Below are 19,478 nucleotides of genomic sequence, written 5' to 3'. Positions count from 1 at the left end.
ACATTTAGAGAACACAGAAAAGCCATTCCAGTTTAAAAAATCAAAGGAAATCCTTCCTGTACCTTAAGACTTGAAATAACTTTCTCAAATGAAGCTTAAAATAGAGAACACTGAGTGGCCACGGGGCACTATCAACCATTTCCTTTGGCAAACACAGTGGCCAAAGTGTGAATTCTTCTTCTAACACCCCTGTCCTCTAAAGGCCTGTGGATTGGAGGTTTCTCCTCAGACCCTAATCTATGAGAAGGTTGATATAAACACTGCATGGGGTTCAGTGGAGGTCCTTCAGGTCTTAGAGCCATCCCCTCAGAAGGGCTGTTGGGCCCTGGCCCTCTTGTTTTCCTTTTTCCTTTTTCATGTATTAGCCATCGCAGACCTAAAACAATGAGGCTAATAAATCATGAACTGAAAACCTGTAGTTGCAAGCATAAATCAGCCTTTTCTCCTCACAGGTTGGCTGTGGAAAGCATTTTGTTATAGCTGTGGGAAGCTGACTCACATCTGGGAGGAAGTGGGAGTCCTCTCGCCAAATTTAAAAGAGGCCAAGAAGACAATGTCCTTTCGGATGGAGGTCTCTTGCTTCAGTTCTATATAGGAGTGAATTGTAGTATTCCTGAATGAATCCTGCTGTTCCATTTTACATAAATAACAGAGCCCTTGTGGGAGACTCAATGAAAAGCTGAGCTGTTGACAGGCCAGATGTCCCAGTAGTCTTAGGCGCTAAAGGCCGGGATGATTCCTACAGGGCCATTGATCTTCATTCAGTTACTTGCCCAGGGAAGGTAGAAATGTGTGATAAGCAGGTGAAAACGCCAGTTTATAAGGCAGCACCATCTGATGATAGCACACTCTGAGAAATCAGACACTGCTAACCAGACTTGTCAAATGAATAAACAGGCATCCCGTCTACCAACTGATGTTGCTCTTAGAGCGTGTGCAGATGCCCTGTGAGTGACAAGAGACCTAGAGCTACTTCAGCATCAGAAATGAGAGCCTTGTGTGATACAACTACAAATTCTTCTTCTCCCTGTGCTCCTGTGGGTAGGGTCTGTGATCGTCTCAGGTGAATCTGGAATCAGCCAAGAGATAAACTGCTAGACACACCTATGAGGGATTGTGATGGGGTTATTTGGGGTGGCATCTTCTCATGGCAAATGTAGTCTGAGAAGAAAACTTTGCTTTTTGCTTCATTGGCTTCACCTTTACCTGGTGGATTCATTTACTCTGTTGCTGCTGCTGCTGAGTACTGTTTTTTCAGGTTTGCAACACCAAATGAAGACTGATGGTATGAATCACCCAAGTTAGGATTGCTGAGGTATCTGGCTGTGTGAATTGAGCAACTACCTGCTCTTTGGCTTTTAGTGTGAGGAGAAGCCATTGTTGGACTACCCAGATCATAGTATATAAGCCAATCTAATAATAAAAACCCCTTTGATATATTCATTTTATCGGTTTTCTTCTTGTGGAGATTACTGACTCATACAAGGTCCCTATAAAGTAACAGCCATAGTGAAAGGGGGCCAAGCACAGCTCCTGTTCAGTGGTCTCAGCTCTCTGTCAGCCTATGCAATGCTTCCCATACCCCAGTTACATCTTCCTGCCAGAACCAAGAGCATCTTGCCTTTTGATACAACACAGTCCTACTCCCAAAGCCCTTAATCCTTAACTCTGGTCCCAAGGGCTCAGAATGAGTCTTGTGATCATTAAGTTAGACCCTTGAACATATAAAAACAATCTGGTTGCCTTCTTTACCTACAAGAAAGCTTCTGCAGACCAGATCCCAATATCTGACCTTGTGTGGATCTGATCTAGTATTCTCTTACTACCACTGAGGTAAAGCAGTTGACTAGGAAGGCTCTAATACTTTTCATTATACTCAATAGCCCCCTTCATCTTGGCTTTCTCTTGTCCTCTAATTCTTGACCTCTATGTCCATGATTCTTTGTGTTACTTTTTCCATTAATATAGATGCCTTCCTCATCATTTTAGTTCTAGTGATAACTCTGAACTCCATCACTATGTTCTCAAAAACTGAGAACCAGGCCAGTTGCTTTGGAATAATTTAGAATCCTTGAGGAAATATGAATTCCTGGAACACATCTATCAGAATATGTGACAGTGCTCCTTGACCTTGACGTTTCCAACATCCTCTTTGGTGATGCTGTGGTACTTTGAAGATGTTGGCCTGGACACTGATGACATGAGAGAAGTTATCTCAGTGAGTGGATTTCATCCTTGTTTCCATCCCTAACCTACATAAGATAAGATACAAATAAAGAGCCCCGTTAGTTTAGCAGCCTAAGTACAGTAGCTCTGAGCAGTAATTGCTGCTCCTGTCTTAATGGGGCATTTAGTCTTTTTCCCTGGAAGAGAGTCCCATTGTCTTATACTCTCCCACCTGACATAGCTGCAATCTAACAATAGATCCCACCTGCACACACCATTGCTGAAAAGGTCTGCTACCTTTCTTCCGATGCTGTGATCCGGGAGCATTGTTCTAGAACGTACGCTGTCAGTTGTCTTCACTGCAAAGTGACACATGGGTCCCAACAACAACGCTGTGACCTCCTTTTTTGGTGGAAGAACTTACATGAGGGAAAACCAGCCAGATTTTGTATTTGCAGCCACACTCCATGCCATTATGTATAAATTAACTGAGGAATTTACGAATGTCAATGTGTCATGGCATATTTGATTTCCTACTTTCACAAAGTATTTAGTTTGTTAATCTGTTTAAAGTAGTTTTATAATTATTAATTTACAGACTGACTCAACTCGTTTGACCACTGTTATATCTGGTGGTATGCTTTCCCCCACCAAATAAAGAAATGTGATAAAAATGAAGACTCTCATTATGACATTATTATAGACATTACTAACATTGTGTCTGCTCTATATTACTTTTTAAATTCTCTGGAAGTAAAATTCAATTGTATTTTCTTTTGAAAATAAAGTGGCTTCCCTATGGCTTCCAACATTCTCTAGCCAAAAGGGAGGTTTTCTTATTTCTTCCCCCAGGTAACTGGAATGTCTGATGTAGGCATAAATTTCTTGAAGCCTACTTGTAATAACAGTTAAACATCTCCTCTAGCCTACCTCTAGCCTAGAAACGTTATTAGGATAAGGGGGAAGTAGACCTGTTCAGCAATAATTCTTTGTGGGTGAGCTCTTGGGCAGCGGTTCAGTCCAGTAGGAAACACCAAACATGACTTTGTAGCTGCAGACCAGTCCTGTAAGCAGGCAGACAACAGGCTGGAACTGGTAGTCTAGCCTTTCAGGAGGCAGACATCAGATACAAACTGCCAACTGTAGTTAGTTCGATCCTCAAAAAACTGCCAAGGTCCCAACCAGCCTGAGAGGAGGCTTCAGAAGCAGGAAGCTGCTACAGGAACCTTACAAGCAGCTTTTGGACAAGTTTCTTTTCTTAACGGTAGCATTATCACAAGTTAAGCTCAGCAACGTTCTGCAAGGTGAACCAATACTTGTGTGTCATTAGAGAAGAGTAGCAAGGTGGAGCAAACCTTGGTTTGCCAAGGCTCAGTGCTCATCTCCCACTGTCTGTGGGATCATATTTAAATTCCCTCATCAAGTGTCCTTTCACATGTCTGCTATATTCAAACATTTTTTCACTTGTGTCTGCTTCAGGAAAACCTGTGTCCTCCAGCAAAACATCGTTTGGTACAACTAACTTTCTAAAGAACTAGAGGTTTCCACTTCATTCTGGTATCATTTTCTTGCCTTTGGATTGGGATTAGGACCAACAGCTTCTCTGTTCTCAAACTTCAGAGCTGGACTGATCCAAACCACGGGCTGCTGCCTCACTCTGAGAAAATACTTGACAGAAGTAAGGCTGACCCTTAGTGGTGGACACAGCTGCTCTCACATAAACTGATGTCTAAGTCGGCATCCACAAAGGGCCACAGAAATAATTTAAAGGAGCAAAGGTTTGGACTCTTAGATTCAGAGAAATTCCCATCCATGGAGAAAGACAAGGTTGGTTGTGCAAAAGCTATGTTGGCAGAGTAGGAGGCCATGGGTAGACCAGGATGAGAAGTTAAGCTCCAAACACCACCAATCCTGACCTAACTCTGCCAGTTCTACCTACACCTAAAGGTTCTACAGCCTTCAAGATAGCATTTCAAACCAGGCAACAAGTGCTTACATGAGCCTATGGGGGACATTCCAGATTGTAACTGGGACATTGGATCTCAAAATCCTCTTCACTGCTGTGGTGTATTAATTCTTCAAATGATTCTTTTATACATATTGATATGTTTAAATCTACTGGTTTACATTATTGTTTTTTGAAAACCTCAAATTTGAGCACTTATAAATATTCTTCACAGCTTCTGTATCAAATTTTAAGGCTTGGTGGTGTTGTATTAACTATTTAATCTCAGTCAGCGGTTTCTAACCCACCTTCATCATTCAGTTCCCAGACAAAAGACACTAAACCTTTATATTTATAATAAGCACCAGAGCTGGGCAGATATCTACTCTCTAAGCTATTAGAATCTACTTATCCACCAATAACTTAAGTTATAACTTGCCATGTTTCATCTGGGCTGCTCTTAACTTCAACTGACCAACCCTTGTGGCCATATATTCATGACTCACCTACCCCATGATGTCTTCTCATTCCACTTCTACTCCTCTCCCTCATGGTCATTGCCTCAGACTCCAAGTCTGGGAAACAAAACCGTGCCTATCTCTCTTCTGTCCAGCTATAGGCTGTAAGCATCTTTATTCAACAATCAGGGATAACTTGGGGGACAAGGTTCATAGCATCACTTGGGTTTATGTGAGAATCACCTTGTCCCTGTGGGAACCATGGCCAGTATTTAGCATTACAACACATAGCAACAGACCAAACCTCAAGGAGGAAAGTGACCTTACTCATTGTGTCTTCTTGCCAGTTCAGAATCTATGTTTTAAATAATTGGGCTTGATGTCTATAGCCATAGTGTATAGGTATCACATTAGAGATAATAGCCAGTGATCTTCAGGGAAGTGATATGGTCAACAAAGTCAGAGGTTAGGACACAAATGCTTGTGTCCTGTCTCTGTAGTGATATTATCTCAAGCATGTGTTCATCCTTCAGCCTTGCTGTCCCTACATGGTATGGATGCTGTGTAAGGCAACTCTAAGGTATTTATTTTGGTCCATTATGGCTGGTTCGGGTGGATGGGCTATGGCCCTTAAGAGATGATTTAGGGTATAGGGGATGATAGGGTCCCCTCCTGGGTGGTTTTGAGAGTGGAGACTGACCAGGATCATTCATAGAGCATTTGTACTTTTTGATCAGTTGCAAGTTAAGAGTTGTGCTACAGGGTGTGGGTTCGTAGACCACATTTATCTGGTGAAAGCAAATCACATGCGTCTTAGTTATGGTTTTAGTGCTGTGAACAGACACCATGACCAAGGCAACTTTTATAAAGACTACATTCAATTGGGGCTGGCATCCAGGTTCAGAGGTTCAGTCCAGGCTCATCAAGGTGGGAACATGGCAGCCTTCAGGCAGGCATGGTGCAAGAGGAGTTGAGAGTTCTACAGCTTCATCAGAAGGCTGCTTAAAGACTAGCTCCTTTGTGGTTAGGAAGGTCTCATTGCCCACCCCCACAGTGACACACTTCCTCCAAGAAGGCCACATCTACTCCAGTAAAGCCATACCACCACTCCCTGGGCCAAGCCTACTCAAAGCATCACAATATACATCTTTTTAAAAGTCTTGAAAAAATATTCACTAAGAAAGTATGTGTAGATGATAATATCAACATCTTCAACAAGAAAGAAAAGAAGAAAATGGCAGTCTTGCCATTCACCTTTTATACAGTCCCTCAGTCAGTTGCTACTCCAGTGAATCCAATCTCCCTGTGCTCCACCTCACATTTACCAAGAGTTCTGATTTAAAGCTTACACATTTGGAGAGTACTATAATGACTTCCAAGACTGTACCATTTTTGTCAACTAGAAAATTCCCATATAAAGATCAATCAATAGCAAAAGGAAGTGGCCCTGGACCAGTGAGACAGGTCAGCAGGTAAGGGAGCCTGCCATCAAGCCTGACAATTGGAAGCTTATTCCAGAGTCCCACGGGAGAGAACTGACTCCTTCAAATTGCTGCTTGACCTCCACATGTATGCCATGGTGTGTGAGTGAGGGGTGTGTGTGTGTGTGTGTGTGTGTGTGTGTGTGTGTGTGTGTGTGTATACATGTACATGTATAAATGTGTATGTTTGTATACAGAAATAAGGAAACTGGCTGTTTTCAAGTTTGGAAAAAGAATAATCATCCATTAGCGCTGGGAAGTTTGGTCTACAGTCTCAAAGGTCCCAGGCATTTTAGGTTAAATTGCTTCCTTGGAGCATAAAATAAAATTAAAACCAATTACTCAGTCTGAGCTCAGCTGCAATTGACTTCTCTTTCTGTTTCTCCTTAAGATGCTTTCATAATGAAACTACTTGATGAGAGGCTTGAGTATATTTTCGGGAGGCACAAGTTGATTTCCCCTTAGCCCTGGGAGATGACTCAACAAAAAGAGAGTGTGGGATAGGAAAAAGTTAAATAGGAAACAGATTTTTTTTTTTTTTAAAAAAAAAAAATTGTGATCGATGCCTCGCTAGAAGCTGAAAAGACTTTTTGCAGGCCAAATGCTTTTGAAAAGCATTTACCACAGTGTATAGTTCTCTGCAATTGTATCAAGGGAGCCTTTTGCTTTGTACCTGATTCAAGTACATCATCAGGAGAGCGCTGGCTTCCAGCCTCGTGCTGAGAGGACAGCAGGCCAGAGAGGACGCCTATGCCTCTTATACTCTTTGGTAGAACAAATATCTTGCACCCATGCTGCTCAGACCTTTGGGGGGAGGTAAGTTACCTTGGACCTGAGTTTTAGAATTTGCATTTCATGACATTTACTGAGAACTCCAGGCATGCTCTGCGTCTCTGAACTTTCAGGCACTTCGTGTACCTTCTTTTGCCCTGGTATTACCTTAGCTAGCGTTACCTGCCTATCAAAATCAAATATTGGTTCGTGGCTTATAATTACAAGCATACGCCTAAGGCAGCAGAGCTGAAAATTAAGTTGAAGCACATGAATTGCCAATTTTAGAAACCAGAAATGGCATTTTCTCAAAAACATGTATTAGAGCTGGGGAAATAGCCTGGCGAGTGGTCTCCTAGCAGCCAACCTGCCTTGCCTTCTTGGCAAGTTCCAGGTCAGGAAGATAACCTATCTCTCCAGAAAAGGAAGAAAAAGGTAGACAAGACCTGAGCACCAAGATTGTTCTCTGTAATCAGATGCATGCACACATGTGCAAGTGCAGATATATATGTATTTGCAACCATATATGGATACACAAAATAAAAATGAAATGAAATAAAAGAGGAAAAATAAACTCAAGTCAAGCAGCCACAAACTGGGTTGTTCTTGCAAAGCTGGCAAGTGGCCCTGATTATAGCCAATGCTCTGACTCCTACACCGATTGCCACACTTCATACACAGTGACAATGTCAGGCAGAAGTCATCACTAGTGCTGAGCTGAATCATATGAAACAGCTCTGCAAAAAGAACGTGAGCCCTGCCTCTCGAAATTGTCTATACAGAGTCTACTCATTTCCAGAGAGATCTTTGCTTATCGATGTCCAGAAATTTGTGGATTTTGAGGAAATTATATATACTATATAGTTTCCTTGGACTCATGAGCTACTCAAAATGCCCTTTGTAGGAGGTTATGCTACTTTGCACACAAATTATTACCTGAAACATGGTGGCAACAACTGTTGACATGACCCTGAAAATACATTGACAAAATATACCCTCTATAACTAACAGTCAAGTCTCAGAAACCTCCCCTCTGGTTATCAAAGACACCTGGTATCTAGAGCCCAGCTGCTCAATCTCTCTTCACAGTGATGGAGCTTTGGGAAATGTGCCCATTGCATTACGTTCAGAAAATTCCTAGAAAAGGTTTAGGGTGAATCCCAGGAGTATTGGTAGATTAGTTTAGTAGGATAATTATAACTGAAAATATTTATCAGTAATCAGGGGAAAATTAGAAATATCATTCTGTGGGTTTCCTTGTATCTTGGCATTTATATTCTCCCAATACTGTTACCTAAGAAACACTTAAATTCTGCTGTGTGATTTCGTGGACACTCTCTGAACCTTGAACTTGGAGGAATGAAACATTTTTTGAGATCAGTATTTCCTGAGTCTTTTGTATTGGAGTATCTTTCCAGTCTAGGGGACAGTAAGAAGTGTCTTTCCACAGACACCTGCCAAGAAGCAGAAAGTGAGTCCTTCTTTAGATCCCTCTCTCCAATTCCTTCCCTGCTGTGTCCCCCTGGAGATGTCCCCTGGGCTTCCTTGTCTGGGCCAAGAAGTTATCTTCAAGAAGTTATTTCACTCAGTTTACTCTGGCTATGGGTGATCTATGTTTGGTGAGAGACCAAGAAGACAGACAGAGTCCCTCACCTGTTGTTCTTCACACCAGAGCTTCTGGAATGATTCCTGTGAATTTAGCATACAACCCGGACGGAGCTCTGTCTTCCTTCAGGGTTCTCTGGAAGTTAACTTGCAGCCTGGGAGCTCTATCTTCCCTCACAATTCTCAGGAATTTAGCATTCAGTGTGGGAGCTCTGTTTTCCTGCAGGATCCCTGTGCAGTTAACAAGCAACCCAGGAGTTTAGTATCATCCTTCATGATTCTTGGGAAGTTAGCATGCAATCTGGAACTGGGTTTTGAGAAATTGCTTCTTACCCACAACCATCTGTTTGAAACAATCTCCTTGCAAGTAACAGTATCTTGATTCTATCTTTTGAGGACCTTCGAATAAACCACAAGCCAATTTGACTTGGTATAACTTTTTAAAATAATACTTTTATTTATTCTTTGAAAAGTTCCAACATCATATATACAACGTGTCTTGGTCCTATCCACCCCACATTTTCCTTCAGTTCAGCATCCTCGATATACCTCCCTGGCAACTTCATCTTGGGTTTTGTTGTTGTTGTTATACAAGGAACCGAATCCAATTAGTTATGCCCATGTGTGCATGGATATCGAAGCAGCCACTGGGGCATGAGCAACCTACCCAAGGCTATACTGCCACCCAGGGTTTTTCATTCTCCAGCAGCCACCAATTGCCAGTAGCTTCTCAGCTAGGAATGGGACCTCAGGAATCCAAACCTGTTCATGTTGAAATTTTAATTGGCCTGATCTTGTGCAGGTAACCACAGTTGCTATAAATTGCAATAACAATGCCATATCTATTTTCTCCAACTTTTATATTCTTTCTACGTACTGCTCCTCTTCTGCAATGTTTCCTAAGTCTTTAGAGTATAAGAGGTGATATAAAAGCCCCACTTATGGCTGAGTACCCACTGTTGGGTACTTAGACTTGGTTCTAGGCACTTGGACTTGTTATGGGTCTTTGCAAGAGCTACTGCCCATTACACAAAAGCAGTCCCTGTTACTAAGGCTGAGAGGAACATGAATCTATGTGTATAGACATAAATACAAATATTTAGCAAACAAACAACAGCAGGGTTCCTCCCTAGAGGTCATAACCTCCTCAGCGGTGGGCCATGTTTGCACTGATATTATAAATTCCCTTCTGTGGAGTGGGCCTCACATCCAATCAGAAAGTTATTGGTTTCTTCCATACTACTCATGCCACTAGAACACCAGTGGGATCATCTTTCCTGGCAGGGTGGACTTGTAAGACAGCCTACAATTCTGGTTAAGACCACTGACGTCTTCCTCATTCAGCAGCCTGCATAACAACTTTTAGCACTGTGAAAACTACCCAGCAGGTAGGGAGTTTCTGTCCAATTCTAGCTTGTTTTCAACGTGTCCTATAACCAAAGTTAGGTCTTCAGTTATAGGGTCGTACCTCTATGGTAGGCAACCAAGACCAAGAGCAAGACCCTATGCCATTTTAGAGCCTTCTGGGTCTTTATGCCCAACACTGAGATTATCATTTAATAACTCACATATTCTCTGACAAGCATTATCCACCTATATAGGCACCTCTGTTCAAATTCCTCTTTATAGTTATTTTGAAATTGGCCTACAAACTAGTAAATTTCCATAGGCATCATCATATAGTCTTAGTTTTGCTTAGCCCACTATCTTCCTTAACACTAGGGATTGAAGGTAGTACTAGTTTTTATTGAACTGGAAATCCATATGTTTCATGCTAAAATCTTGTTCTTCGGGATTGTCTTGTGTTGCTGGCCATATACATTGATAATTATGAGATGAGCTCTCTCCCTGTCTTAGTTAAGGTTTTACTGCTGTGAACAGACACCATGACTAAGGCAACTCTTACAAAAACTAGGACAAGGCTCTTAAATCCCATATCCACAGTGACACACCTATTCCAACAAGGGCACATCTACTCCAACAAGGTCATAATTCCATCACATTCCTCATGGCATGATGGTCTGATTATTGAAAACAATAAAGATGGAGTGAGAACTGTTAGGTCAGAAAATGTGCCCAGACTGCACATCTCTTAAAAGTATGGCAAGCATCCTTCCAGGGCACACTTACAGATAGATGCATCTTACATGGAGATGCTATTCCTGCAAAAGTTATAGACAAACTGATACCAAATCTACTGTTTAGGGGACATAAGATGAAACAACGCTCGAGGTAGGGTGCACAACTACAGGCAAGATGCTCTAAGAGTGCATGACAGTCTTGGATTGCGTTCGTGGCACGCTGAGCATTGGCAGGTCAAAGAGAGAGAAACAGCAAGTTCCTGACCACATCCTGCTGTTGAAGTCTCCTCTTCCCATTCACTGGTATTATGAGGAATTTCCTTTCTTCCACCAAACCTCGACAACCATGGCTGGTGGCAAGTGGTTTTTGGTTGGAAGCTGTATTTTGCATTGTCCTTGAGTACTTTTCCTTTCTTTGTGTACCACTTTAGCATTTTCCAGGTAGGGACCCTAGCTAGAATTGGTTGTTTTGGGCATCACTTCCCTTTCAACCCCAGATTCCAGGGGAATCCAAAGACACTCATAGTCAGAGCTCTCAACTAGGGTAGAAGGGCTGGATCTACACTGCGGATGACTTTCTCTCATTGGATGACTCTTACCATGTGTGTGTGTGTGTGTGTGTGTGTGTGTGTGTGTGTGTGTGTGTGCGTGTGTATACACATAATGTACACATATTGTACATGTGTGTAGCCACATTCATTTCAGTACAGGTACAATGTGCCATAGTATGGAGGTCAGAGGACAACTTTGGGTCTTCATCTTCTACCCTATTTGAACTCTCTCTCTCTCTCTCTCTCTCTCTCTCTCTCTCTCTCTCCCTCTCTCTCTCTCTCTCTCTCTCATACCTCTCCTCCCTCCCCTCCTCTCTTTCTCTCCATATGTGCATACGTGTGTGTGTGTGTGTGTGTGTATGTGCGCACGCACACTCATGTGTTTCTCTGTCGGACTCTATCTGTGTGTCGTGTGTGTGTGTGTGTGTGTGTGTGTGTGTGTGTGTGCCTGCGTTATTGCTGCTTGCCTATTCAGGATTCTGCTGCCTCTGCCTCCTATCTACCTTTAGCAGCACATAGATGGCAGACCTGTGCTACTACACCTGGCTTACATGGGTTCTGGAGACTCAAAGCTAAGTCTTCATGTCTGTGCATGGAGCAGTTCACCTACTGAGAGACCTTGCCAGCCCAAGGCCCTGTTCTTGAAGAGTAAAATCCTAACTACAGTCAAGTGGAAGCCTGCCTGCCTTATCTACACGTCAGAAGGCCCTTTTGTGGTCAGAGGAAAATGTACAGAAGAGTTTCCTTCTCTTGGTTATGTAGCACATTTTGCTATGACTGTAAGTAACGCAGCCTAAGAGACAGTTTGAGATCAAATAGGTTTGCCTTTGCGATCATTCTCTTCTCTGCTGGGTTTGGGGCCAGTCTTTGGCACAAGATTTATGCTGTTATGATACTGCAATCTACTGGTATAAAAATAACTTATGATGTCAAACCTGCGGGGTCCGGGAGTGCTGCCCTCAAGAGGGGAGTATCCAAGAGCCCAGAGCCTGGGAGGCAGAGGGGGCCAGGCCCAGAACTCTGCAGAGGCAAAATTAGAGCACTAAAGGCCTGGAGTGACATGGGCAAGAATGGGAAGCAGACAGCAATATTTATAAAAAAACGGCTGTGGTATCTATTAAGTTCCCATTCTTTTCTTCTTTTATTCTCCTCCCGGGGTCTTTTTTGGGTCTTTCCCTGGCATAGACAGCCCCTCCAAGGGAAGAGTCTTTTTTCTGCTTGCCCTGACCTCCAGCCGAGCAAGAGGACAGCACTGAATGATTGCTCAGAACCTGGAGTTCTAATTGACCACCATCGCCTCCTCCAGCCCTTCTGCCCCTTAAGGAAAAACCCAGGGGGGGGGAGTGATCTCATCTGATCTTTTCCAACTTTCGGTTTTGTTTCTACACGGCAGAACTCTGTACAGCAGCGTCACCTAGTGGTAATATTGTAGAACTGCAAGGGAACGTGTACTGACTCGGAAAGCTTCCAAGAAGTTGGAAGGTGTCAAACCAAATCTTTACCTTAACCCTCTTTCTCAAGGTCATTGAAACTAGCTTGTTTCTTCTGTGCTAACAGATGGCAGAGTACTCAGGACCATGGAGTGACATCGTTTGAATGTCCTGTGGCATAATAAACATCCCCAGGGGAATAAATATTGCTTGTGATTTTGTAACTTCTGCTCCAGAAGTTGAAAAATTGAATCAAAACAGTATTGCCGGGCTCTTAAAAATTAGCCCCAGCTCCTTTTCTCCCCGTGTATTTTTTGAGACAGGGTTTTGTTAAATGCCTCAGGCAAGCCTTGAATTTGTGATCTCAGCAATATTCCAGGCATCGGATATTACAGACCAGCACTACCAGAACCCAGCTCAGGAAAGATTTTTTTACAAAGTCAATGTTATCTGGGAGCTATGCTAATTTGATGATGCTGTGTTCATGGTGCATGACTGTACTTACAAACAGTCAGTAATCATTGTAGTCCATCACTTTCAAGGTTCCAAAACAAACTCATCAATCAATTCGAGATTCCTTTATCCTTCAACTAAACTTTCTGTGAACAAGTCTGAGATCATAGAAACAAACATTTCACTGGGAATCTGCCTGTGGTTGTTGAGAAGCTGAATATGCTCAAGACTCTCCACATCTGTGTTGTTGTTCTAAACCTTTATGTAGCCAGGAAAAGGAAGATTCCTTTCTCCTCCCGATACACAAACACCAAACCTGTCTCAGACCTGCACATTATAAAACATGATGCATCTTCCCTGGACATACTTGGTTGAAGACCCAGAGGCAGGCACATAATCCAGACGTTCAAATGTGCATAGGAAGACAGAGGCTGCAAGAAACAGCCCCACCAATAGTAATAGCAGAGAAAACCAAGAGACATGACACTAAGCCTAAATCCACACCTATGAAAGTCTAGCCAGACAATGTCTCTGCCTTCCTGAAGAGTAAGGATCTTACTGCATTTTATGTCTGAAGATAAGAATGAGAGACAGCGAACGATGTATTTATTTTTAGGTAATTGTTTTATATTTTAGAGCATGGGCGTATGGGTGTCTGTGGGGTACCCACGGAGGCCAGAAGCATTGATGGTTGTCCTGAAGCTGCAGCAACAGAAGATGTGAGCATGAGGCATGCGTGTTGGGAATAGAGGTCACGTCCTCTGAAACAATCATACACATTCTTAACCACGGAGCAATGTCTCCAGCCAGAGCTGGGTCATTTATGAGGAAAAGGAATCTATTAGCTCACAGTTCTAGAGGCTGAGGAGTCCAAGGTTGTAGGCTGATGTCATTACGCAGGTGAAGGCAGGTACAGGATAGAACAAGGACTGTCATCGGATGAGAAGGAAGGATGGGCGGGAGAAAAGATTTAAAGGAGAACAGAATGAGGGGAGAGCAGCAGCATGGAAGCAGACGTAAAGGATCCTGGCCGTGCATCCTTACATAGATACAGGTTGCTATGAATGTTCTTAAGGAGTGGATGTGTACAGGATCGTGTGTCTAGATGGAGCAAACTGTATCTTATCTAGGTGGACTGTTTACATCCTTATCAACTGGTTGTAAGTTAATTGTGTGGATGTATTGTATATTAAGCGTTTAACACCTAAATCTGGTTGTTGGGTTCCAGTTTGCTGAGTAATGATTTCCCTGGGTAGTTGGGAGTGTGAACAGAGTATGTGACAGGAAACTGTGCTTGGCTATAGAATGTTTGGGGCTAGCTTGGCGTGGGACCACGCTAGCACAGCTGGCGGAACGTGATGTGAGTCTCAGCCATGGTAACAACCCACCAAGGGGACAGTGTGTGAAACTGCTAGACAGAGAAACTGCTAGAGCACAGAGATCCTGCACGGAGTGGGAACTTTCGGGAACAAGGCCGTGTGACCTTTCTTAATTTTACTGTAACACAAGGTCAAGGCACCTGACAGACACCATCTTACCCAGTGGTAAGAGAACTGGAGTGGCCAAACACCTCCACCCAGGGGCACTGCCCGAGAGAAGCCACAGATGTAGGCAAAGCAGGTTCCAGCAAGGCAGAAGCCAGCCTTGGCCTAGGTTCAGTGCCCACAGTGGCTGGCTAGCAGTTCAAATGGAAAGGTACTGGAGCATGCAGAATGGAAAGGGGCTCCAGGGACACAGAGCTGCTATGGTTGGCTGAGACGTTCCCTTCCGACAAGGCCTGGTCCCCAGCCTCACAGGTTTACTCCAAATGTTCCAAAGGACATTCTCTTTCTTACAAATGTCCTGGGCTCTAAATTTTAGGCAAACCCACCTACGTCCATCATTTTGTCAAATTTAAATTAAGGTGATCTTATCAACATATATTTCAGCCTTTTGTTCTTTGCATATGTGTGTACTTGTTCTTCATCCAAAGTCGGGGTAGGATGGGGGTGGGTGGGCCTTAATGTCTCTTGCTGTGGTCTGCATGTGGTTTTCCCATAAGTCTGTGTATGAAGAGCTTTGTTCCCAACATGATGCAATTGGAAGGTGGTAGTCCTAGGAGGCAGAACTTACTGGGAGTTCTAAGGGTCATTGGTGGGATGCCCTCAAAAAGCATTGCGTGGAATCCTGAGTTGCCCTCCCTGGTTCACGTGACGAGCCCCCTGCCCAGCCATGATGTGCCTCTTCAGTCAGAGACCCAAAACAATGTAGACACTTGATATTAGACTAAGTCTCCAAAACCAAGATCCATAGTAAACCTTTTCTCTACAACGTAATTATCTCAAGCATTTTGCTATAGTGACAGGGAGCAAGCTAATACATCGCTCCATGTACTTATAGCCTATGCTGTATAAACTGGAGTGTACGTGAGGAATGAGAAATACCCAGTCAGCAAAGGCTGTATCGGACTTTCTCACCCCCATACTGTAAGTCATGAATTATGTGGGGAGATAGTCGCTGAACTGAAGAAGCCAAAACATTTGATGTATCCTCTCTGCTTCTCTAGGAGGACACCTACAGATTCTAAGTTGTTCACCTTTGCCTTTGATAGACCATGAAGGAAACCATTACCAAGATGAAGGCTAGGCAAGGCCAGAGTTAATGATATAGAACTCCACGGAAATCCCTCTGCTTGTGCATCAGGGCTTGGAACCCTAGACAAGTAGACTCACGTTTCTCAAATTATTTTCTCTTCACTCTCAGATTCAGAGTGTAACTGTTTCGATAATATTTCACCCAATACTTTTCCTTCCCCAAGACATTTATTTCTACTCTGGAATTCCCCCGCCTGCAAACATTCCCTGCCTTTGCTCCACGACCACTTTCTCTCTGTGTGGAATTCTATTATTTCAGTGCCAGGAAGAAAATGTCTCTAATGTAGCTATTCTTTCTAATGGAAGAACCAGCTAGTCTTAACTTTCTTCTGCCAAGGCCTAAAGTGAACTGACTTCACTATTGCTCTGACAGTGAGGTCTTTCCCAGCTTCCACAGAGGAAGGGGCGGGCAGCACTGAGCTGTCATCTCAAGATATGTTTCAGTTAGAAGACGCAATTAGGAGAAAAAGAACACAAGCCAGTTAGGTGCTGAAGGTGGATGAAAACTTTACAGTGACCCCAGACCCCCTGCGCCAGTCTTGGAGTCCTACCCTTTCTCTTTCCAAGCTCACAAAGGAGTTAGAGGAACCACATACAATGTTAATCGCACAGGATGATTTTCTGTGGACTCTGCTGTTTAGGGAGATGTTTGAATAGTATACAGTTTTTAGGTTTTACTGAAATCTTAGTCTCATATTTTGGCGCCAATGCTTTGGGATTTGGAAGCAGAAGGGAGCCGATAGGTGAAAAGACCAGCTCAGGGCTCAAGGAGGACACTAGTCCAGCAAAATGTACCATTACTGAGCCCTGAATCTTGGTAAGTAAGCTCCTCAGGAGCACATCCTGCTGTGTTCTCTCCAAATGCACACGCGCTAAACCTCCAAAACCAGGAGCAGAAACCCACCCTTCCACATGAACTGTTTGCATCAGACATTTAGTCACAAAGATGGGAAGAAGCTAATTAAATCACGATACGTATAGAAGAGAGCCAGATACACAGCAAATGCTCAAGTGTTTGTGATTATGATGGCAATGTTTATTGTTATCATAATAACCTGACACAGTCTTGGTGACTGTTTTAGAAGAATTGGCAGAGACAAAAAAAATTATCAGTTGCCCTGAAGCCTACGTAACTTTTAAACCCAGTTCCAAGCCACAAGTTCTTTAATAATCATCTGTCATCATTGGGTTTCGGTGAAAGGTTGGTATCGTCTCTCATTAAAAGATGCCATGGGATACAAGTCTTATACAGCATGTGGACAAAAACTCAAATACGGCTAAACTAGAGACTCACAGCAAATTCTCAGAAGAGAGGAGACAGTTGACAGTGATACTCATTTTGCTTCAGTCATGGTTTCTGCTGCACTAGATACTTTTCAAATTATCTAAATTTGAAAATCTAAGAAATGGCCAGAAGCTTCAACTCCCTGTCAGCCAGGAACATGCTGGATGTATTGACATTTCCTGCAGAAATGTAGACAGTCATCAGCCTCTACCTCTGGTGGGTTCTGTTTGAATAGTCACCACCAGATTCTGGTGATTTTCCCCATATTATTCTGTTATGTGTTGTCTGTCCCAAAGAAGACAAAAACAAACAAACAAACAAACAAACAAACAAACCTTAGAGAAGAACTGGAACCTGAGTTTCTCCACCATTGCTCTCATATTGTTATACAGGAGCTTTCAGAGCCCCTGGCCCAGGCCTCAGACTCATGGTTATCAGTGTTAACAAGTCCTTCATTAATTTGAAAGAGGCATCCACTGGTCTGCTTATTTAGAAACACCATCTTCTGCAGACAGGTAGGAATTCATAGACACTGTTAGACTTGACTGTCATTAAACCTTTCTGACACTCTGGCATTAATGCTTCCTATTTTTAGGTTTCTGAGAAGCCACCACACTGTTTTCCAGAATGGATGGGCCCATTCACGTTCCCATCCACAGGGTCCAAGTGTTCCCATTCTTGGACGTCCGCCACAATCCTTGTTACCTCTGCTTATTCCAATCATAGCTGTTTTGCTGGTGACACAATAGCTCATGGTTTTGATTTGCATTTCCTTGATAATTAGTGACGAACATTTTGTCCCGGGACTATTGACCACTCCTGTTTTACCTGGCAAGAAGGCCTATTTGGGGCCTGTGCTTATTAGTCTTTAAATAAAATGTTTTGTTTTTGCTGTTTTGTTATAGAGTCTCTTGTATGACTTTTACTTTAATTTTTACAGGATCTGTGACAGGTGAGAGAATGTCTTTAATGAGAAACAAAGTGAGTCTTTGGAGACAGGGTGACTCTGTAAAGAGTGATTTGAAGACCTTTCTGAGAAGGGAAATCTGTGGAGGGATCAGAAAGGATGAGAGGTGTCCAGGCTCTGAATTTGGATGACTTTAGTAGTGAAGAACACCCAGCGGTTACTGTGTCACACTGCTAGCAAACAAGCAAGCAAGCAGTTAAGGCAAAGTCAGAGAGATGGCAGGGACTCTTCCATGATATACAGGTCATGTTCGAAGGACTTTGATTTGACTCCAAGCAGAGAAACTACTAGACTAGAACAGCAGGACCATTTGGTGAGTTGAGAGATTTCACTGTCTAAGGGAAAATATGCAAAATCCACAAAGTAACCTGATTGTGTCCTAAATATACCAAAGAATGTGAGCAAATGTCTGACACACCATTCCAAAAGAAAAAATAATAAAATTTCATGTGTAGGGAGTAGAGAAGCTTGGGTCCAGTGAAAATTTATTATACCATTTAAGTGGCTTGAAAGTCCATTGTTCAGCTAAAATCTGCAACCAAACTCTCATGTGCCAAGCTGGCCCTTCAGGAGGGCAGAGTCTTTATTAGTCTTGTGGAGTGAGTCATGAGTAGGACACATGGCTGGAAAGACATGGCCACCTGCTGCCTCTGTCTGACATTCAGCCTCCTCCCATGTGGTCTAGTTTGGATAGCCAGAGCGTAGTGGGGTGCAAAACCTGGCCACAGATACTGTCTCTCTATGTCTCCGTCTCTCTATTTCTGTTTCTCTCTGTCTGTCACTGTTTCTCTCCCTCTCTCTGTTTGTCTCCTTTATCTGTGTCTCCCTCCTTCCCTTCTTCCCTCTCCTTTCTTCCATCTCCTCTCCTTCACCCAGTTTTTGAAGAATCAAAACTCTTCAAAATACAAAAAACACCTGTTTTAAGAGGTTTCCACTTAAAAGCAATTACCATCAGCTAAAAACAATTCCTATCATCACTGAACGTATGGACAAGTGATTGCTTCTGATCCTACAGGGCATGATTGCATTACTAGGTTAAAAACGGGGTGTCTCTGGGGATGCAGTCCCTGCTGGACACAGGGCAAATGTGTGTGTTTCATTGTTGTGGTTGTTGCTATTGTCATTGTGGCTTTTAGTTGTTGCTTATGTCTTTTCTTTTTCCAGAGCATTCCTATTTTTCTTGGCTTATGACCTCTTCCTTTATCTTCAAAGCCAGACATAGTATCTCTCGGGCAAGAGTCTAAGTCACATTTCTCTCTCTGATTATAACTACTGCATGGAAAAAGTATCATGTAAAGACGTATATTGTGTGGGACACACCTCAGTAATCAGGATAATATGCACAGTCCCAAATCCTGAATCTTACATCTTCCTGTCAATCATGACTGTGGTGAGTTCTTGGAATTGAAACATGAGCATCTTTGGAAGAGGACAATATTCTGCCTACCACTTAAATTTTATTTTTATAAAAATGCAATACTGTAAAAAGAGTTTTCAGGGCTGAAGAGATGGCTCAATGGTTAAGAACACTTAGTGTTCTTAAAGAGGACCCAGCTTTGATTCTCAGCATCTGTATCAGATGGTTCACAACTGTGTGCAACTCTAATTCCAGGAAATCCAACACGGATGAATGTACATACACACAAACATAC

Source organism: Rattus rattus, chromosome 14 (genome assembly GCF_011064425.1).
Source record: "Rattus rattus isolate New Zealand chromosome 14, Rrattus_CSIRO_v1, whole genome shotgun sequence".
Classification (NCBI taxonomy): Eukaryota; Metazoa; Chordata; class Mammalia; order Rodentia; family Muridae; genus Rattus; species Rattus rattus.
Note: the sequence above shows the minus strand (reverse complement) of the source record.